At 37.5% G+C, this 21969-nt stretch overlaps 1 protein-coding gene across 9 annotated transcripts in view; it reads left to right on the top strand.

Annotated features, from left to right (window-relative positions):
* Positions 1 to 5227: 5227 nt before the first annotated feature.
* The window catches only part of sfl (N-deacetylase and N-sulfotransferase sfl), a 547000-nt gene continuing 530258 nt past the window's right edge, over positions 5228 to 21969 (top strand). For 3 of the 9 annotated variants that reach the window (XM_067787550.1, XM_067787549.1, XM_067787548.1), the window contains exons 1-2: positions 5228 to 6373; positions 10760 to 11238. The gene's annotated coding sequence lies outside the window, so the exon portion shown is untranslated. Of the gene's footprint in view, positions 6487 to 10759; positions 11239 to 21969 lie in introns of all 9 variants that reach the window. The other 6 variants (XM_067787556.1, XM_067787555.1, XM_067787551.1 and 3 more) reach the window with 5 other exon arrangements.

Here is a 21969-nt window from a genome sequence, read left to right as displayed (position 1 = left end):
CAATAATCCAAAAGCGGAAAAGCTTTCGTTAGTTCAAAAGAAATTGAAAATTTTCATGTGGTTGTTAATTTTGATTATTTTGTGATACCCACAAAACAAATTGTAAACATAAGTGTTATGCGCGAATATGTTGGACCCACCCAGGGTAATTTTTATTAGCGCGGCCGAACGCCACCAATGCAGAAAGGTGTTCTGCGCAAAAATACCATGGATCCCACCACCGGTTTCGGACATTCCGTGGTCATTTTTCGGTTTTTCGTTAATATCATTTGAACGAGCAAAAATTTTTAATTTCCGCCTTCGCATTATTGTTGGCGAGGTCAATATGCGTATTTTGACACCTCTCGATATTTTTGGACGCGTATTACCATTGTCCTGCAGTCGTATAGAATTACCCTTTGATAATTTGTTTTAACTTTTTAAGTAAAATTTTATGGAACATTTCGGGAAAACCAGTTAAGAATAAAAGCACCCTATTATGTGTACACATTCGTTGAGTGCTGCCAACTCTCATAGTAGTGATATTAGCCATCATCCGGTGGCAAAATCCTGAGCCAGATAAATAATTTTGCATGTAAATGCAACAACAACGATTTGAGCCAGATAAATCCAGATAGAAGTCTGGTTCAATTTGTGAGCCAGAAAATTTGTTAATTACTTCTTTTTAGTTTGGCAACGCTGCCTTTAATAAACCTACTTTGTTATGGAAACGCATTTACAGTGGAAGCAGTAAGGAAGGCGGTCGGCATGATGTGGTGGTGCACAATGGCTAGTCATTGTCGGCTGGGGCGGGTCCTTGCCAACAGAAAAAAAATCCTATCATGCCTATTCAAAATCAACTGTCAAACGTGCTGTCAAATTCAAGAAAACCCGACAGAAGCGCAGAGACCGACCCAAAACGCTTATAAATTCAAACTAAAACGACATCCGGCCGAACCGGATGTCACGGACAGACCGTTAACATTCAAAAAATTTAAATTCAAAAAGAAACCGAAAATTAAAAAAAAAAACTGTTCGAAAAAAAAACTAACCGAACCGGAAACGACCGGTTACTAACTGCTGAAATAAACAAAAAAGCTGAAAATTTAAAAGAAAAAAGAACAGGGCCGAATATATAGAGGAGGCGCCGCGGGTGGTGTTGCGACGCCCGGTGCTATGCCCACCCTCAAAATTCATGGCCACCGACGCACCTAATCTTTCGGTGGCCCCTTACCTGCTTTACCCTATGCCTTCTAAATAAAGGGCGACGTCAGCATTCCCATTATAAATACAATTTTTATTCAATACCCATTATTAATGCCTTAAACCTTTTCTCTGAAGTCATTGAATTATTAGCTAAATTCTAATATAAACCATATTCTCTAACAACAAAGGTATTCAAATAATTTGCTTATATTTGGTTAACAAAATAATATATATATTAAGTCCTTTTTTGGTTATTATCATAAGGGGTTGCCCTTAAAGTACATTGTTACGATAATCACTTATTATCTGCTTTTTTTTCCACTTACAAAAATTATTATGATGTTATAGTAGAATTTATTTTGCGGGTAACCTAATATCAAATTGGTATAATGCTAGTGCGCATAGTATAATGATAATAATATCTAATATGTACCAAGAAGAGTGTTTACAAAAGCAATAAAGATGAAATTGCGATAGCAATATGTATTACGTGCACGTAGATTACTTTCGTCTTGTTGTTCGAAAGATATTGCCCGCAATAGGGATTCATATGTATATATATATATATTGCATTTGTAAGATATAAGAAAAAAAAATTAAATTCAAAATCCTTTTGCCAATTCGTGCATAATCGACGAATGGCTGCTGTCGCAAAAAAAAAATTCTTTAAATTTATGGTTGAGCTCCCAAAAATGAATCGCTAAATTTTTCACGTGATAGCGACGGCTTATTATCAATAAAATTTATAGAGCTAACTTCAAACAATTTAAAGCGACAAAATATATTCTTAAAATGATAAAAAAAAATGTATGCCTTTTATTTTTTTTGTAAAGCTAATGCTTAGGTATTAGGTAAATATAATTATACTCGTAAATTGCTGAATACAATTTTAGTTATATTTAAAGAGTTTTGCTCAATATAATGTATATAATATGCATTCTCAAATAAACGGCGTATGTTGGAATAGGTGTTAAGCATTCTAATAGGTAAGTGCTGCTTGACCTGACTGAGACAAAACTGCCTCTTTATTTGTGAACAACCCTTTTAAAATGTGTAAATAATTTTGCATATTAAACTGTTGTTGCATTCTTTAATATCTTGTCAAGTTGCAAAACATAAGTGTTCATGTAGTAATTCTTTTGGTTAGATAATTAATACAAGCTAAACTTAAATAGTGGAAATCATTTATGTGTAACTTTTTTTTCTATAATAAGTTAAATTATCCTCTCATCTTTTATGTTGATAATTCTTAAAAAATGTAATTTTGACGAAAAAAGATCGATCCTTGTCGAATGGTTTACCCGGGCTGTATAAAACCCTCTAAGTACCACTTGGAAATTCCTTTAACTACCCTGCAAAAATGCTCTCGTCATTCCACGCCGGTTGACTAGTTATTATACAGTCATAGGTTATATTCCTAGTCACATTTGCATGGGCGTGGGTAAGTTTCGTGACCATAATTTTTTGTAGGGTAATTATATCTAAAGTTATACCTTGCTGGTACTTACATGGCCGACAGAGTACGTACCATGGGTCTCTGCCGGCGTGTTGTCGCTGGTGAAGGTGACTTTGCCGGTGAAGCCGACGCTGTTGTTGGTTGTGGTGCGCGGTCTCGGGCGCGCCGTGTTGGTCCTGTTGGTGGTTGTTGCGCTCTGGTCCGAAGTAATCGAATGAACCTGGTGGCGATAAAGGTTCGTGCTGGCCTTTACGATCTGGATGACTTGGCCATTTTGACGTTAGTTGTGTTACGCGGCAGCGTACTGCTGGCCCTGGAGGCGGAATTGGTGGTCGGACGCTTTTCCGAAGGTGGTAGGGTACTTCGTGACGTAGAGAAAGGGGTTTATCTTCGGATTGCAATGGTTCTCATCAATATTTAGCTCAGTGCCGTCCGAATCCGTATCGGAATCACTAACACCTTCCTCACTAAGTGTGGCTGTGAAACGCCGACCTACTTCACTAGATATTATATACGTTGCGCTTGTGTCAACACGACACCACCGTGATAAGGTTTATTCTCACTTGTTTGTTCTTCTAGTAGTTGGGTCTGCAATTCCTCGTTGCAGTCTTTTGGTTCTTCCACAATGCTCGTTTGAATACGTGCACAGCCGGCTAGGGTGTTTGGCGATTCGTTAAATATAAGTGGGGATGTGCAGTTGACGTAGCAATAATGTTAATAAAGCAGTTGGCGCCTTGCTATTGAAGTTGTGTCAACCGATGTTACACGATCCCTTTTTTTTATATATCGCCAGGCCGCCACAATTTTAGCTGCAGCCAATCACACTTTTTTCCGGAAACTCAATGCCAATTTTTTCTCTAGTGATGGCCGGACTGTCTTTTTCTTGTTTTCGATACTTTTGTATCGCAACTTTCGCCCCATCACCAGTCACTAGGTGTGTTCACACTAAAACGCTCCCAAGTGGACCGTAACCGAAGACCATAACAGCAGACCGTAACAACTTTTTCAAAAATAGCTGTCGCTGCTTAGTTTTCGCCGTATGAGTTAAGTGAAAAACAGCGGCGACATCTGCCTATCACATTTCACGTGTGCGAAAATTTCACGACATCTGCTTTTCAAGTCTCTCAATGATCCATAGCATTTCCGTGAGAATTGAGCGTGAGCCGGAGCTGTAAAACTCACTGGATGACGGCAACTGATCCTTCCAATGAGAACTGATGTTGTTGTTGTTGTTGTAGCGATAAGGTTGCTCCCCGAAGGCTTTGGGGAGTGTTATCGATGTGATGGTCCTTTGCCGGATACAAATCCGGTACGCTCCGGTGCCATAGCACTATTAAGGTGCTAGCCCGACCATCTCGGGAACGATTTATGTGGCCACATTAAACCTTCAGGCCATTCCCTCCCTCCCTACCTCCAAGTTCCATGAGGAGCTTGGGGTCGCCAGAGCCTCGTCTGTTAGTGAAACAGGATTCGCCGCGGATAGGTGAGGTTGACAATTGGGTTTGGAGAAGCTATATATTGCGCTGGCAACCTGAAAGGTTGCGCTACACAGCCCCTTGAATCTGGTATTTTAGTCGCCTCTTACGACAGGCATACCTACCGCGGGTATATTCTGATCCCCTAACCCGCTGGGGTAAGGACACTCCTCGAAGGCCGATGTTGATAGTCCTTTGCCAAGCAACATTAAGGTATTAGGCCAACCATCTCGGGAACGATTTGGTATGACCACATGAAATCTTCTGGGCCATCCTGCCCTCCCAGCCCCTAGATGTATAAGGAACTTGAAACAGAATTCCAATGTATATGTTCTCTGGTACAACAATATTGTAACGAATTTACCGCTATTCCGCTTATTTAAAATCTTCTACTGAGGTTCGAATCACTAAACTGTTAAATAAATAACTCCACTTTTCAATAATGCAAAATGGCTTTTATTAAAGTACAATAACACCACTATTGCCCGACAGATAGCGTACTTTATTCAAAGCTGATTATTGCGCCTCTACTGGTATCGCATTTTATACTGTTTGGTTTACTCGTTGACATTTCTAGGCGGTTCTGTTCTAGAATCTACTAGTTGGTTATCCGCTATAAGTTACTCAGCTATATATACAGATGCACAATTTTTATAGCTTCTCTCACAGCTCATGCGTGTGTGTTTGGGAGCGACACTTCCACAATTATATTGCATTTCTCAGATAAGATATCTGCATGTGTTTGTGCGTTGCTTCTCCCTGCGTGTACGTAAATATGTGTAGACATAATGATTGAATTATTGATGTGCATCAAGTCACTGCTTAGCATCGGCTTAGAGATGGCAGTACCCCTTAGTATTGCTAATATTCGTAGCGATATGTCAGTTAATCGAAATCAATGAACATTTTTTTTACTTTGAGATACTTCGCTTTGACATCACCTTATACAGATTCTGCTTGCCATTCACCACATGTGACAATCGCCAGCAAGTTTCATGCACAGATGTCGCAGTGATCGTATTTCGCCAATTTAGTTTTTTGACATTCTTTCGTGAATTCATACCAAAAAGAAATATCAAAATCATTTGGCTGTCAATTTCTTTGCTAAAAATTTTTATTTCATTCATAAACTTCATTCGTGTGCGTAAAGTTTGTTTTACACGGGAAAATTACAAGAAATTGCGATAGTTAATACAAAAAACGGGAAATGAGTGTTTGCAAATAATTAAATTGCCTTCGCACTGCTGTAAACAATTTATTACAAAGCTGCTGTGCATCGACTTTTGGTGACTTGCATTGCATTCGTGCATATTTGTAAAACATTTTTTAACTACTTTTCTCTTGCAATACAAAAAGCAAAAAGAAGAAAACGCAAAAAACATGTACAAGAAACGCGAGACGAATAGTGAAAAATGTAAAATAAAAAAATCCAAACAAGAATGCGTCTGGAAAACGTAGGTGCAGATAAAATGTGTTTTGCACTCCGTGCAGCTTTGCAAAATTTATTAAATTACAAGTAAAGTGAATGTGTCCAGATTAATATCGATTACAAACAACAAGTAAACAAATGCAAGTCGTTTCCTGTTCAATTACAACAGCCACAGCAGCTGAAGGTACAAAGTGTGCGGGTGTTCTCAAACGCTTGACGTCCCAACAAACGGGGAAGCCAATCAAATTGCAAAGTAAGCAATAGCGCGTCGAACGAACTGTTTGGGAAAGTTTCGGATATCGGTACGGTATGCAAATACGTGCAGCTTCCATTATTAAAAAAATAATAACAAAATGCGTATTTAAGTGCATCGCTAATATTAAATCCGCCCACCGCCGGTAGTGGCTATCAAAGTGACAAATTGTGAGTGTGGGTGGTAGATTGATAGCGTCGCTGCAGCTACTGCAATAGCAACAATGTCAAGCGAGAGTGCATACGATGTGAAAAGTGAAAGTGGCATTCATGAAATAGTGAAACGCCAATAAATGCGTTTAATATTGTGGGTGCTTAATTAGAAATGTATAAAGTTCTAAATTTGTAAGGCATAAATGCTGTAATCCTATTCGCAGCTTTGTACGTGGGTAGTCAATCGAAACTTGATTTAGCACAAGATTCCCGCTGTGGGTGGTAGTTACATACATATGTATGTACTATGTAACTTTACAGAATCGTATATTTGGCAAAAGCGGCCAAGGTCAATTGAAGATGTGGGCAAAACAATGCTATCAATAAATACCTGCAAAAATATAAACATACCTACATTAGTAGGTAAATTAACATATTGACGATTATTACTTAAATTTGTTATGATTCTCTTGAAATTACGTGCCCAATTCCAAAAAACTTTGTCCGGGGATGTTTTCCCCACTTTACATTTCCAGGTATTTTATTTAGACTGTAGTGAGTAAAAAAATAACTAAAAAATAATGATGATAACAGAACAAAGAACAAAAATAATTAAAATTATATATTCAAAATGAATTAATATAAAATAAATTAAAAATAAGTATATAAAACTGAAACGTAAAACATGATAAATGAATATGTAACTAAGTTGCATAAGAAAATATTTATGTTCTTCAACTAACGAAAAGGACTTGACTTGAGGAGTAATTGAGTATGGTAAAAAAGGGAAACGGCACAAGCCATCTCGGGTTAAGGTCCTCAGCCAGTTAATAATAGGTTTACAATATTCCTTTGGTAGGCATGCATGTCGTAAGATGCGACTGCAACTATAGACCAGAAGGTTCGGCAGGGGTCCAAAAAGCGTTATTTCGCCAGTCGTGCTAGCAACAGAACTTACGAGAAACACAAACGGGAATCTACTGCACATCACCGCAACATTGGCCTAAATATGCTCAAATTTCACTCAGTTTCGTTTAAACTCCTTCTGTAACTTCAGACTTGGCCCCCATCGGGCTAGGGGGCTTAGAACTTCAAAGCGACAGGTATGCCTGTCGTAAGAAGCGACCAAAATACCAAATTAATTCAAAGGGCTGTGTAGCGCAATTTATAGCTTCTCCAGGGCAATTGTCAACTTCACCTACACGTGGCGATTTCTCTTTCTTAAGCAGCCTGGGTTTGGCGACCCCAAGTTCCTGTTGTCCCAGTGGCAATTGCCATGATATTAATGCACCATTTTCAGCAGAAGCTGCCGCCTTTGTGAGTGAACTTGATGTTCTGTGACAATTACGCCCAGTACACCCCCGAATTAGAAATCTCAATCTGAACATTAAACAACTAATAACTAAACACAAGCTGACGAAATTGAGGATGCTTCCTAAGAACTGCAACATCTGTGCCGATGGTGGTAAGTCGCTCTCAAATTCGACGAAGCATAATGGGTAACTATCTATAGCTTTCGACAGTGAAGTCTACATCACCCGAAGAAAAGGGCGAACTCATTCTGCAGGCCCATCACCATCACAGCGGATTATCGCCTCATAGGTTATAGAACATCCGAAAAGGCTAAACCCCCTAAAGCAGTTAACCTAGATAGCTAAAGCAAGAATCCTTAAACAGTGAGTGCCAAAGGAGGTGTCATATACCCCATCTTGTATAATCTCCAGAATTTGCAGAACCCTTTTCCACAAAAGGTATCTTCACTGCTTACTATGCGGATGACTGCACAATACTGGCATCTTCCATAGATGGCCTACAGTCCAAAAATAACAGTTACCTCTGTAAATTTTTGGACCAGCGTTATTTCACATTATCTCCGAACACGTCAACACAATATTATACACGACGTGGATATAGATGTTTTGGCACCAATGTCAATAGCACTACGCTACAGACTGAGATATACCCAAAACTATTGATTATGACTTTCGATATTAATCTTTCATTTGAATTGCATGCAATCGAAAACCCATCCAAACGAGGGGATATCGAGCGAGGGAACGCGACCTTATAAGACAGCTTGATCCAGGCGACCCCCAAATAAGGGATATAAACCAACGCATCAGATTGCTTGTGGACGAACACAAGCGGGCGAAATGGGAAGAGCACCTAAGAGGTTGTGACCTCTCTACCGGTGTAGGTAAACTTTGGTCCACCGTAAAGTCCCTATCGAATCCGTCTAAGCACAAAGACAAAGTTTCCATCGACTTTGGCGATAAGGTGCTGTCGGATGCGAAAAAATGCGCGAGCGCTTTCTGCCGACAATATATAATGCATCCTACGGTCGCCAAAGATAGACGGAGAGCCAATAGACACGCACATAAACACAAACTCAGCGCGTCACCAATTACCATCACCGCTAGAGAGGTTGAGGACGCCATTGGTCGCGCTAAACCATCCAAAGCAGTGGGCCCAGACGGCATAGCCATGCCGATGCTTAAAAACCTAGGGAAAGAGGGTTTCAAATATTTAGCGCATGTCTTCAACCTGTCTCTTCCACCTTTGTCATACCCGAGAAATGGAAAATGGCCAAGGTGGTCCCGCTACTAAAGCCTGGGAAACCAGCTAACGTAGGTGAGTCATATCGTCCGATATCTCTCCTATCGCCAGTGGCAAAGACGCTTGAAGCCATTTTGCTCCCTTATTTCCAAGCACATTTGCAGCTAGCCCCTCATCAGCATGGCTTCAGAAAACTCCATAGCACTACCTCCGCGCTAAATGTCATTAGCACCCAGATAAATTGCGGTTTGAATCAATATCCCCACCATAGAACAGTACTCGTAGCGTTAGACCTATCAAAAGCTTTTGATACGGTCAACCATGGCTCGTTACTGCAAGACCTGGAAGGGTCCACCCTTCCCCCATGTCTTAAAAGGTGGACCGCAAATTATCTGGGTGGTCGGCAGGCATCGGTGAAATTCAGAAACGAAACATCAAAACAAAGGAGAATTAAACAAGGGGTGCCACAGGGTGGTGTCCTATCCCCGCTTTTGTTTAATTTCTACATATCTAAGCTACCTTCACCACCGGAAGGAGTCACAATCGTTTCCTACGCCGATGACTGCACAATAATGGCCACAGGCCCAGGCCCAAATATCGATGAGCTATGCAATAAAATAAACGGCTATCTCCCTGATCTCTCCAGTTTTTTCGCCTCGCGAAACCTGGCATTGTCACCGACTAAATCTTTCGCGACCTTATTTACAACATGGACGCCCCAAATGTCGACCATATTGAACATCCACGTCGATGGCACTACGCTACCGACTGTCCTACACCCCAAAATCTTGGGTGTGACGTTTGATCAGGATCTACATTTTGGTGCGCACGCAACCGCAATTGTTCCAAGAATTCAGAGCCGTAATAAAATCCTCAAATCCCTTGCTGGCAGTACCTGGGGAAAAGATAAAGAAACGCTCTTGACCACATACAAAGCAATTAGCCAGCCGATTACGTGCTACGCGTCACCCATATGGTCGCCAAGCCTAAAAACCACCCACTGGAAGAAACTACAGGCCTGCCAAAATACTGCTCTCAGAATCGCCACGGGCTGTCTTTTTAATGCCCCAGAACACCATCTGCATAATGAGGCGAGAATACTCCCAATCAGGGAGAGAAATGAGGTCTGACCAAACAGTTTCTGTTGAATACCCAGAAACCTGGGCATCCCAACAGACATCTGATTGACGAACCAGCACCGCCTAGGGGCCTAAGGAGTCATCTCCGTAAGCATTTTGAGGAAATACGGCACCTGAGAACCCAGCCGTATGAAGCGGAAAAACACAAGCAGGTCCTTGGTGAACTCCATAGACAGGCGTCGGACCTCTATGTCGGGAATTGCCCGGTGAATCCAGTACTTGAAGAAAAATATCCAGAACTCGCAGAAGAGGAACGCATACTCCCCAGGGAAACGCGTGTCACTCTTGCTCAACTTCGTTCTGGATACTGTAACAGGTTAAACTCTTACCTATCCAGAATCAACCCCGACATACAAAATGTATGCCCTGCTTGCAATGTGTCCCCACATGACACCAACCATCTCTTTAATTGTAATGTGGAACCAACGCCTCTAACACCCCTTTCCTTATGGTCCACCCCTGTTGAAACGGCAAGTTTCCTTGGACTCCCGTTAGAGGATATTGATGACAATTTGTGATCGGTCGCGACTATTAGGTAGGGCGAGCATTGCTACAACAACAACAACAACAGGGGATATCGCTTTAAACGATTCAACATTTAAGAACCCAGTTTCGAATTCTTCTCTTCTTCTAGTAGTGTTTCAAGAAGAAGTAGCGAAATCAGCGCCTCTGCATGGGGTAACCTTATTAAAGAAGACATTTTTTTAGTATTCTTAAGGGGGATTTCGATGGAAATTCGTTAGCGGCCGCATCTATTGAATGAAGCGAAGTCCTTTTAAAATCAAAACAAAAACATCTTCAGTATGATTTTTGCCCCTTCGAGCTTTGGAGTCTGTGGATTGTAGTCACCTCTTATGACAGGCATGCCTTACCCACACGGTATTTCCTCTGAGGTTCTTAAAACAACATATCTTCCCTTCTATTTGTAAGTCATATGTCTATTCCATTGTCCGTCTATTAAAGTCGTGGCCGGTGAATTTCGACATTGCGGAATACTTTCGTGATCACATCGGCATTTGTATAAGCATTTTTCCAACGCTCCCCGTCGGATTCGTCTACCCAAATTGTAATAGGTCTGAAAGGAAAACAATTAATAACATACATACATACATAGGTATAAAAAAAGTTTCCTAAATTTTTTTTTCAAACAAATAAAAAATTAAAGTGCGAGTATAACAAATTGTGTCAGTGTGTGCGTTATGTAGCTGCACTCGATTACGCCTGAAATGTCAAAGTGCAAGCAGTAGTGCGGTTGGTTGACTGCACCAGCCCCTCGTATAGATTGAAAAAAAAAATTTACTATAAAAATGAGTTTTAACCCAATATTTGTTTTGCTTTGTTGTATGAAAAAATCCGGTTGATTGCGTTGTAAACCGCGTAAAAATTTTTAACAATCAACGCATCGAGTCTGAAAATTGGCAAAACTGTAGTGTTCAGCAGAGTTGTGATAACGGTAAACGTGGTTGCGAGCATAGCAGTAAAGCATACAATAAAAAGCACCAAAAGAATTCAGCACAACAAGTTCAAACGAGATTTTCGTTAACAAGCGTTTTCGAATAATGCCAAATTGGTGGTAAACTTTTTTGTTGCAAAGTAAGTACCAACATAATTTTCTTTATGTATGTCTTATTATATTTTATCCTATTTTGTGTAATTTTTTTAATTTTCGTCCCCTTCACATTTTCCTTTTTTTTTCTTTACCTCTCTTTGTTTTTTTTTTAATTGTTATTCTGTGTTTCTTTTTTGTTTTATTTAAATTTTATTTTTTGTTAATTTCTTTAATTTTGTTTTTCTTTTGTAATAAATTTTCCCGCTCTCTTTTTTCTTTTCCTTTTTGTTATTATTTTCTTTTTTCCTTTCCTATCTTTTTTTCTACTCCATTAAGCTTTCATTTTTATTCTTATTTTTATTGCCCTTTCTTTTATATTTATTTTTATTCACCTTCTTATTTTTAAAATCGTTTTTTTTTTTGCTATTTTTCTAACTAGTTCCTGCTTCCCTTTTTATTTTCTTTTTTTCTCTTTAATTTTATTTGCTCATATTTTTAGTTTTGTTTTTGGTTGTGTTTTTTCTTTTCCTTTATCCTCTTTTAATTTCCTTTTTCTTTTTATTTAACTTTTATGTGTTCCATTTTCTTTAATTATTGTTTTCATTTTATGCTTTTTGCTTTAATTTTACTTTTCCCCTTATTATACTCAGTTGAGCAGAGCTCACAGAGTATATTAACTTTGATTGGATAACGGTTGGTTGTACAGGTATAAAGGAATCGAGATAGATATAGACTTCCATATATCAAAATCATCAGTATCGAAAAAAAATACGGTTGAGCCATGTCCGTCCGTCCGTCCGTCCGTCTGTCCGTTAACACGATAACTTGAGTAAATTTCAAGGTATCTTGATGAAATTTGGTATGTAGGTTCCTGGGCACTCATCTCAGATCGCTATTTAAAATGAACGATATCGGACAATAACCACGCCCACTTTTTCGATATCGGAAATTTCGAAAAATCGAAAAAGTGCGACAATTCATTACCAAATACGGATTAAGCGATGAAACTTGGTAGGTGAGTTGAACTTATGACGCAGAATAGAAAACTAGTAAAATTTTGAACAATGGGTGTGGCACCGCCCACTTTTAAAAGAAGGTAATTTAGAAGTTTTGCAAGCTGTAATTTGGCAGTCGTTGAAGATATCATGATGAAATTTGGCAGGAACGTTACTTTTATTAGTATATATCTGCTTAATAAAAATTAGCAAAATCGGTGAACGACCACGCCCACTTTAAAAAAAAATGTTTTTTTAATTCAAATTTTAAAAGAAAAGTTAATATCTTTACAGTATATAAGTAAATTATGTCAAAATTCATCTCCAGTAATGATATGGTGCAACAAAATAGAAAAATAAAAGAAAATTTCAAAATGGGTGTGGCTCCGCCCTTTTTCATTTAATTTGTCTAGGATACTTTTAATGCCATAAGTCGAACAAAAATTTACCAATCCTTGTGAAATTTGGTAGAGGCTTAGTTTCTAGGACGATAACTGTTTTCTGCGAAAAAGGGCGAAATCGGTTGAAGCCACGCCCAGTTTTTATACACAGTCGACCGTCTGTCCTTCCGCTCGGCCGTTAACATGATAACTTGAGCAAAAATCGATATATCTTTACTAAACTCAGTTCACGTACTTATCTGAACTCACTTTGTATTGGTGTAAAAAATGGACGAAATCCGACTATGGCCACGCCCACTTTTTCGATATACAAAATTACGAAAAATGAAAAAAATGCCATAATTATATACCAAATACGAAAAAAGGGATGAAATATGGTAAGGTAATTGGATTGTTTTATTGACGCGAAATATAACTTTAGAAAAAAAACACCTACCATATTAAGTAGAAGAAAATGAAAAAGTTTTGCAGGGCGAAATCAAAAGCCCTTGGAATCTTTGGAAGGAATACTGTTCGTGGTATTACATATATAAATAAATTAGCGGTACCCGCCAGATGATGTTCTGGATCACCCTGGTCCATATATTGGTCGATATCTCGAAAACGCCTTCACATATACAACTAAGTGCCACTCCCTTTTAAAACCCTCATTAGTACCTATAATTTGATACCCATATCGTACAAACACATTGTAGAGTCACCCCTGGTCCACGTTTATTGAGATATCTCGAAAAGGCGTCCACATATAGAACTAAGGCCCACTCCTTTTTAAAATACTCATTAACACCTTTTATTTGATACCCATATAGTACAAACAAATTCTAGAGTCACCCCTGGTCCATCTTTATGGCGATATCTCGAAAGGGCGTCCACATATAGAACTAAGGCCCACGCCCTCTTAAAATACTCATTAACACCTTTCATTTGATACTCATATCGTACAAAATAAATTCTAGAGTCACCCCTGGTCCACCTTTATGGCGATATCTCGAAAAGGAGTCCACCTATGAACTTAGGCCCACTCCCTTTTAAAATTATCATTAACATATTTCATTTGATACCCATATCGTACAAACAAATTCTAGAGTCAGGCCTGGTCCACCTTTATGGCGATATCCCTAAATGGCGTCCATCTATAGAACTATGGCCCACTTCCTCTTAAAATACTCTTTAATACCTTCCATTTGATACACATGTCATACAAACACATTCCAGGGTTACCCTAGGTTCTTTTTCCTACATGGTGATTTTCCCTTACTTTGTCTCCACAGCTCTCAACTGAGTATGTAATGTTAGGTTACACCCGAACTTAGCCTTCCTTACTTGTTTTCCTTCTTTTTGGTTTTCGTTTTAAATTTTTTATTGTTTTCCATTTTCTCTTTTTACTAATTTTTTTCAACTTTATTCGCTTTTTTCATTAACTTCTTTTCTTTTTTTTTTTATTTTCGTTTTATTATTATTTTCCTTTTATATTGTAATTATTTTTCTCTTTTCCTGTCTTTTTCTATTTCAATTTCTCTTCATTTTCCTCTTTAATTTTTTCTCTTGTCTTTAATTTAGGTCTCTTAAGCTAGCCCAATCAAAAAACGAGACCGTACTAAATTGCACAATATTTAATGCTAATTTAATACGGGTTAATTAAATTTATTACACATGTATTTTAAAAAATATGTAATATCTATTAAACTTAAGCTAGCCCAACCCTCGACGGCGGCCACCGTGGTGTCATGGTAGCGTGCTCCGCCTACCACACCGTATGCCCTGGGTTCACACCCCGGGCAAAGCAACATCAAAATTTTAGAAATAAGGATTTTCAATTAGAAGAAAATTTTTCTAAGCGGGGTCGCCCCTCGGCAGTGTTTGGCAAGAGCTCCGGGTGTATTCTGCCATGAAAAGCTCTCAGTGAAAACTCATCTGCCTTGCAGATGCCGTTCGGAGTCGGCATAAAACATGTAGGTCCAGTCCGGCCAATTTGTAGGGAAAATCAAGAGGAGCACGACGCAAATTGGAAAAGAAGCTCGGCCTTAGATCTCTTCGGAGGTTATCGCGCCTTACATTTATTTATTTTTTTTTTATTAAATAAGCATTAAATATTGTGCAAATTAGTACGGTCTCGTTTTTTGATTGGGCTGAAAAGGTTGGGCTAGCTTAAGAGACCTCTTTAATTTGCTTTGTGGTCCTTTTGTCTTTTTATTTCTATTTTTTATTTTTTATTTTTTTCTTTCTGAATCCGGAAGATGGAAGGTAATGTTCCATTTTTTACCTCTTTTATTTTAATTAACATTTTTTGTTTATTTTCCTTTTTAAAATTTCACTTCCTTAATTTATATCTTTATCTGTTTTTTTTTTTTTTGCCTTTCTCTTTTCATTTTCCTTATCTTTTAATATTTTTCTTTAATTTTACATATGTTTATTGTACTTTCTTTTTCTGCTTTTTTAAAATAAAATTTTTTGTTAACTTATTTTATACGTTGTCTTTTTCTTCATTTTCTTTCTCTTTATATTTCTCTTTCATTTTCTTTTTCTGTAATACCGTTTCCTTTACTTTGTTCTTTTTCTCTTGCGTTTCTTGCTTCCTGTTCTTTGCAATCGGTTTCTTAATTTTTTTTATTTCTCTTGTTTGCCCTGCTAATTTTATCTTTCATTTTATTATTATTTGCCTTGTTTTATTTTTTTATTTCTATTTCCTTTCATTCTACTTTTTATTCTCTTCTGTTGTTTTTAATTTCCTTCTTCTTTTTATATACATATATTTTTTCCTTTTTTATCTTTCATTTTCCATTTTTTTACATCTTTTACTTTTTTATTTTAATGTTTTATTTTCATTTAAAACTTTTTCTTTCTATAATTTTTATTATTTAGTTTTTGTGGATTTATTTTCTTCTTTTTATACCCTTTATCTCTTTCATTTCCCTTATCTTTTTATTATTCTATTTTACTTTATTTTTACTTTCCTTTTTCTTTTTTTTCATTCCTTTTTAGTTTTGATTTTTTATTTTCCTTTTTTATCCTTTGTCTCATTTTCATTTTTCTTTTTCGTTTTCTTTTCCTTAATTTCTTTTACTATGTCTTTTTGTTTTAGTTTCATTTACTATTTTTTCCTTTATTTTTCCTTTTTCTCTTCTTTTTCTGTTTCATGTTCTTTATTTTAACCCTTTTACATCTGAATATTTTTATTTTGGGTTTCTTCCCCAGTTTGTATTATACCTAAGAATTATAGTTTCTCAGTAAAAGAGGAGCAAAATTTTCAGCTGACCCGCTTATGTCTTTATATGTGTGGATAAAACCCAAAGCGCCATACTCAGCTTTCGTTGTAATTTTGTGTGCCTTAAGTACCAAGTCTATCATATCCCTAACAAATAAAAAATTAAGTTCTCTACCTGCATTAGATTCTGACACTGAAATGATGCTCTAAGGCGCTTCATTTCGCTCGCTTAGACTCAGTGGCATAGTGAGGGGGGTGGTCTTGCCCGGGCGCTACTAACCGGGGGGCGCCAAATAAGCCGCAGAGCAGAACTTCCTGAATAAATTTAGTAGGCGTTAAACAGGATGCAATCGTTGCGACATGTTTTGGAACAATTGAAAGCCGATATCGTTTTTATCACGTTCAACGCTACAATGGGAATGTTTAAAAAATGCTTTAATAAAAACTGTCAAAAGTGGATCTGAAACACGATGGAGCGCCAGAATACAAGCGGTTAGCGTTATCGCTGATGAGCTAGAGAATGTAGTAGAACTCTTAGAACAATTAGCAGATGACAATAACACCACGAATGATACCAGGAGCAAAGCTGCAATTCTGTTGCAAAATATACTAAATTTTAGTTTCATTTCTGGTACGAAATCTTAAGGAGGATTGATCGTGTGCAGCTCATATTACAAGATCCGGGGATGAATTTTATAGAAACGTATCATGATCTTAAATCGTTAGCGACTGAACTATCCGTAATTTGAGATACTCTCTGTGAAGAAGCAATAGAAAAAGCGAAGTCTCTTTGGGATAATGGGATATTGATAAAGTAAAACGTATAAGAAGAGCCGCAAAATGCCCGGAGAGCCGGCTAGAGATGTTGGTTTTTCCGTCTCCAACAAGAAATACGTAGAAGATTTACACGACTAAATGACCTTAATTTTAAATTTGAAATTCTCTTAGACGTTGGAAATTTGTTAAACAAGAATAATGTTGCTAATGACTTAGAAAGAAATTGTAAAAACTTGGGTGAATTATATAATACAGATTTCGATGGAACTATATAGAATACTCTTGACTTTCTCAGTATCAATTGCCAGCTGCGAACGTTCATTCAGCAAATTAAAACTGATTTTGACATAAAAAAAATATTTTTTCCCGGGCGCAAGAAAACCTCTCTACGCCACTGCTTAGACTCTTTCTAAAAGCTAAATAAGAGTAAGGACTCTTCAAAGAAACATACTTACATCAACATGTATGAATTCCTTCTATGCCGTTTAAATCACCTTTTGCCCATTAATATTCAACTAACCAAAGTAAATGTCCGTCAAAATTTCGACATAATTGGCTTGTTACTCGGACCATTAACCAGCGCTAGCATTACTATTCAATTACTAAACTTTGTGTCTGCATACATGAAATGTACCATAACTATTAGGTAATTCATGTCTTATTGAGTTTCTGGTTCATCACATATGCTTACCAATGCTTAACTAGTTATAACAAGAGAGGACGTTTCCCAAAGCAAATATATTTGAGAAAAAGGAAAATGTATTTCAAGAATGAGAAAATACTACAAATAATTATAAGGATGGTCTTTAGTCGTCATACCAAGAACAGTCTATTAATTATTTTTATAAAGAATATTGACTTCAATTACATCAAATTACCAAACAAATAAGCCTCGATATACTTGAAGTTCTGCCTTACCTAGAGTAAATAACTCATAATAAAGAACTTAAGTGCGTACATCTTCATACATGCATACATATTTACAAATAACAGGGCGTTAAAAAATAATAAAAAACGAGTTCATTAAAAACCAGTTCAAACAAAACAATTTGTTATCTTAAAATACATAATAAAAAAGGGTAAACAATGACATAAATAAATAAAAGCAACAACAAAGTAAATAAAAGCAGACAATTACTACGATTTTCACGGAGATTTTATTTTTATTATACCTTTCATGAACATAAAATGGTATATCAACTTTGGTCCGATGTTTGTAACTTTGAAAAATATAGAAGATAGACTCACCATTAAGTATGCCGAATTGATCAGGGCGACGAACTGAGTTGATATAGCCATGTCCGTCTGTCCGTCCGTCCGTCCGTCTATCCGTCTGTCTGTTTGAACGCAAACTAGTCCCTCAAATTTTGAGATATCTCAATGAAATTTGGCACAAGGATGTATTTTTGTATTATATTAGACATTTGTCGGATCCGGTAGGATCGGACCACTATAACATATATCTCCCATACAACCGATCGTTCAGATAAGACGATTTTGGTCATTCCTGTCGCAATTTAAAAAGTATAAACGTGAATCTCGGTGATATATATTCTAATATATCATAGAAGATATCCTAAAAAAATCACTTTGATCGGAGCTATATATAGTATATATCCCATACAACCGATCGTTCAGATAGAAAGATTTTTGGTCATTTCTCCCTTAGTTTCGAATATAAAAACGTTAAACCTGGTGATATTTATTCTAATATATCATAGAAGATTTCCTGTAAAAATAATTTTGATCGGAGCTATATCTATATATATAAAAAGAAGTGTACATTTTGATTGTCACTCCATAACTCGAGAACGGATAAAAGGATTGCCATGAAATTTTTAGGAAAGATACAGGAAGGAGAGATGATGGTTAGTTGATTTTGAAATCCCAAATCGGTTTAGCCATTCTTGAGTTATGATTTTTTTTTTTTTAGAAAAAATTCAAAATAAAAAGAAGTGTACATTTTGATTGTCACTCCATAACTCGAGAACGGATAGAAAGATTGCCATGAAATTTTTAGTTTGGTATATAAATTTGCCTATATTAGTATTTACGATCGTTTTTTTCGGGAAGTAGACCAGAGACGGACTGTGACTGGGATTAGGACTAGGACTGGGACTGAGACTCGGAGTGGGTCTGGGACTGAGACTCGGAAGGGGATTGGAACAAAATACATACCACCCTCTGGGACTGGAAATAAGGGATGAAGAAGAATAAGAAGAACTTAGAGAAGAGAGAAGAGAAAGGAGAGAAGGAGACTGAGAAAGAGATAGAATGAGACGAAGATGGAGATAGATGAAGCGACGGAGGGAGGAGTAAATAAAAGGATTAGGAAAAAGTGTGGAGGGGGGAGGGCAGAGTTAGACGGAAAAAGCTTATTAAAACGTATGCAGATAGACCAAATTTAGGGCAGAACAACGTCTACCGGTTGTGCTAGTATAATATATATATTAGGCCGGGTCGATTTGTGGGGAGGCAAAAAAATCGCCCATTGCTCTGTGAAAATCATATTCTAGGGATCAAAATAAGAAACTTTGCCGAAGGAACCATCCCTCTAAAACGAATTCTGATGTCCCCCCCTTTGGGTCGTAGGGGCAAATTTTGAAAAATCCCACTTTGAAATGCCTATGTTTTTTCTTTTTGGAGTTTATTTTTCTATTTAGAAATTTATTTAGTCAGAACATATGTAAATGAAAAAATGAATTTAACTTAGTAATAGAAAAGAAATTAAAAAAAATTATTAGAAATTAGCGTTTTTACAACCCCCTTTTAAAACCAAGGCATCACTGTGATGCATTTGCATGTCGTAAACATAGTTGTGTGGGTTTTTTATTCGACCGTTTTAAAAAATGAAGGTATCACTGTGACACAATTGCAGATCGTAAAATTGGTTGTGTTGCTTTTTTTAAGCCACCACAAGCCACAGCAGGTAGAATTGAATTTGCCCCTACCCAAAAGTTCGACCCAAAGGGGGACATCAGAATTCGTTTTAGAGGTATGGTTCCTTCGGCAAAGTTTCTTATTTTGATCCCTAAAATACGATTTTCACAGAGCAATGAACGATTTTTAAATTGACCTGCCCTAATATATATATATAATATATACAACCGATCGTTCAGATAAGGGGGTTTTTTGCCATTTTTTATTTTATATTTATCTTAAAAATCGTTTAGGTATGTACATCTATATATTTCTTATCTTATACATCCGATTAGTTGGAGATTGCGAACGGGATAAGATTATTGTTCAGCCCCATTCATGAAAGGTATGAAGTCTTCGGAACAGCCGAAGACAGTTCCGTCCTTACTTGTTTTTATTTTACAATGGGTTAACGCTAGTCAACCCTATTCAAGAAATTATTTCAAAGGGCGACAAGCAGTGAAAGCTTTAATATAACTTAGACCGGGCAGACGTTGCTCTGCCCTAGCTTTGGTCTATTTGCTTTTAAGAAGTTTTTACCTCTTACTCTTCCTCCCCTCTCTTTTCCCTTATACTTTTATTTACTCCTTTTCCTGAGTGTCTTTCTCCCGCTCTGTCTTTTCCATCCCTTTTTTTCTCTCTACCTCACTCTCCTTCACCCTCCCCCGCTCCATATGTCGCTATCCCTCTATCTTCCTCTAACTCTAACTCTGTATTATTCTCCTTCCTTCATTTTTCTTCTCTCTAGCTTTTTTATTATTCCCCATCCCTTAATGATTCAAGATGCTGTGGAGCGAAACTCTTAGAAGGGGCTGCTAACCCAATTTATAGCATTTGCAATCCAATTGTCAACCTCACCTACCGTTGGCGAATACTGTTTCATTAGCAGCTGAGGCTCTGGCGAATCCAACTATAGGGTGGGCCGCTTATACCTAAATGTTGCTTGTTACCGAAACATACCATATCTATATCCGGCAAAGGACCATCAACATCGATAATACTTCCCAAAACCTTCGAGGAGTGCCTTTATCGCTAAAACAACAACAAAATAAATGAATACAAGGCACGATAACCTCCGAAGAGATATTAGGCCGAGCTTCTCTTTCAATTTGCGTCGTGCTCCTTTTTCCCCCCTACAAATTGGCCGCACGGGATCTACATGTTATACGCCAACTCCGAACGGCAGAAATACACACCAGGTGCTTGCCAAATCACTGCCAAGGAGCGACCCCGCTTAGAACAAATTTTTTCTAATTGTAAAAATTTATTTCTAAATTTTCGATATTGCTTTACTAGGGGCTTCACTACAGCTCCTTTGTCAATGGTAATAGGGGTTTCGACAGGACACTGTCCAATGGGAATCCATGTGGTACGTCTCAATATACTGGAAGCCCCATCCAGCTGTAGCTGTATGGAGGTTGATGAAGTGAACTTATCGTGTCACTTTATCCTTGATTGCCCAGCTTTTGTCAGAACTTGGCGAAAGTATATCGGTCACAACTCATTGCGATCTCAAGGGATTTATCCAATGTTGAGCACGGTCTCATTCGAAACTATATCGTTGCTACACAACGATTTCGACGAGTAGCTATAGCTGCATTACCGTTATTTTATTTTATATGTTATCACAACGGACCTTCATGCTGCCCAAGTGAGCTTGCCCTACCAGGGCAGCTACCACCTAACCTAACTTAACCCAAACTTGACCTAAGTTTGAACCAAGGATCTTCGGTGTAGTAGGCGGAGCACACTACCATCACACCACGGTGGGGGCAACAACAACAAAATAGGTCAAAAAAGGCATACAGCGATATTTGTTCATTTCATTAAATATTTTGAGAGAACAAGTTGAAACAACGCGTCATCCGGACAGACGGTCAAGTTGATAGCTGTTTCGATTATATATACCTTATAAATCTCTTCAAAGCCTTTTTCCCCGAGACTCAAACCCGCACTTTTGTGATTATGAATATGTAAACAAACTAATTTTTTATTTTTTTTTCTCTTCTTTTGTTAACTAGTGTAACTAAATGAAATTTAAGTAGAAGTCGGCATTTTACTGGGCCTAATGCTTGGGTGATTGAAGTATCCAACGGGGTTAAGACTTGGCTTGTATTCTTCACACAAAATTTACGCTCTCGCTCTTTCCCGAAATGTTATCTTGGACTGTACAAATATTTATTCACAGCACTACAATTTTTGAATTTGTTTAGAGCTCATAGGGGAATGACTTTTTCTATTTTTTGTCTATGTGTATATGAAGAGGGAAGCTTTACTTAACTGGATCGCATTTACTCGGCATTCCATAGCTGCATTGTGAGCGTGGAGTGCGTGGGCAAGCTGCTTTTCCAAAAAAAAAAAAAAAAAAAAAAATACCAACAACAGGTAAACTGGCATACTGACACATACATACACATATTCACGAACTCAAATTGTTTACGTACAAATGAATTCATGTAAAACTTAAAAAATTTGGAG

The sequence above is a fragment of the Eurosta solidaginis genome, chromosome 5, assembly GCF_040869045.1.
Source record: "Eurosta solidaginis isolate ZX-2024a chromosome 5, ASM4086904v1, whole genome shotgun sequence".
In the NCBI taxonomy this organism is placed as follows: Eukaryota; Metazoa; Arthropoda; class Insecta; order Diptera; family Tephritidae; genus Eurosta; species Eurosta solidaginis.
Note: the sequence above shows the minus strand (reverse complement) of the source record. Positions and strands in the feature narration are given on the sequence as shown.